The 372-nt window shown below is 28.8% G+C and overlaps 1 protein-coding gene across 1 annotated transcript in view; it reads left to right on the top strand.

The window, feature by feature from the left end:
* Positions 1–372, top strand: part of LOC119419887 (aquaporin-11-like) — a 3,623-nt gene that overhangs the window by 919 nt on the left and 2,332 nt on the right. The gene's annotated exons all lie outside the window — the stretch shown is intronic.

The following is a 372-nucleotide window of genomic DNA, read 5'->3' as shown; positions in this document are numbered from 1 at the left end:
AAAACGGTCGCTAAAGTGATCAAACCTGTTGCTAAAATGATCAAAACTGAAGCTAAAATTTCAAAATGGCTAAAAATATCAAAACAAGTAGCTAAAATGTTCAAAAGTTTAGCTAGTGATCAAAAGTGTAGCTAAAATGATCAAAACTATAATGAGCAAAACCGTATAGCTAAAATTATCAAAACTGTAGCTGAAAATATAAGTTAAAATGATCATAACTTTAGCTAAAATCATTTAAACTATAGCATAAATGATCAAAACTGTAGCTAAAATGATCAAAACTGTAGCTAAAATGATCAAAACTGTGGCTTAAATGATCAAAACTGTAGCTAAAATGCTCAAAACTAGCTATAATGAGCAAAACTGTAGCTG

Source organism: Nematolebias whitei, chromosome 14, assembly GCF_014905685.2.
Source record: "Nematolebias whitei isolate Nwh7 chromosome 14, NemWhi1, whole genome shotgun sequence".
Classification (NCBI taxonomy): domain Eukaryota; kingdom Metazoa; phylum Chordata; class Actinopteri; order Cyprinodontiformes; family Rivulidae; genus Nematolebias; species Nematolebias whitei.
Note: the sequence above shows the minus strand (reverse complement) of the source record. Positions and strands in the feature narration are given on the sequence as shown.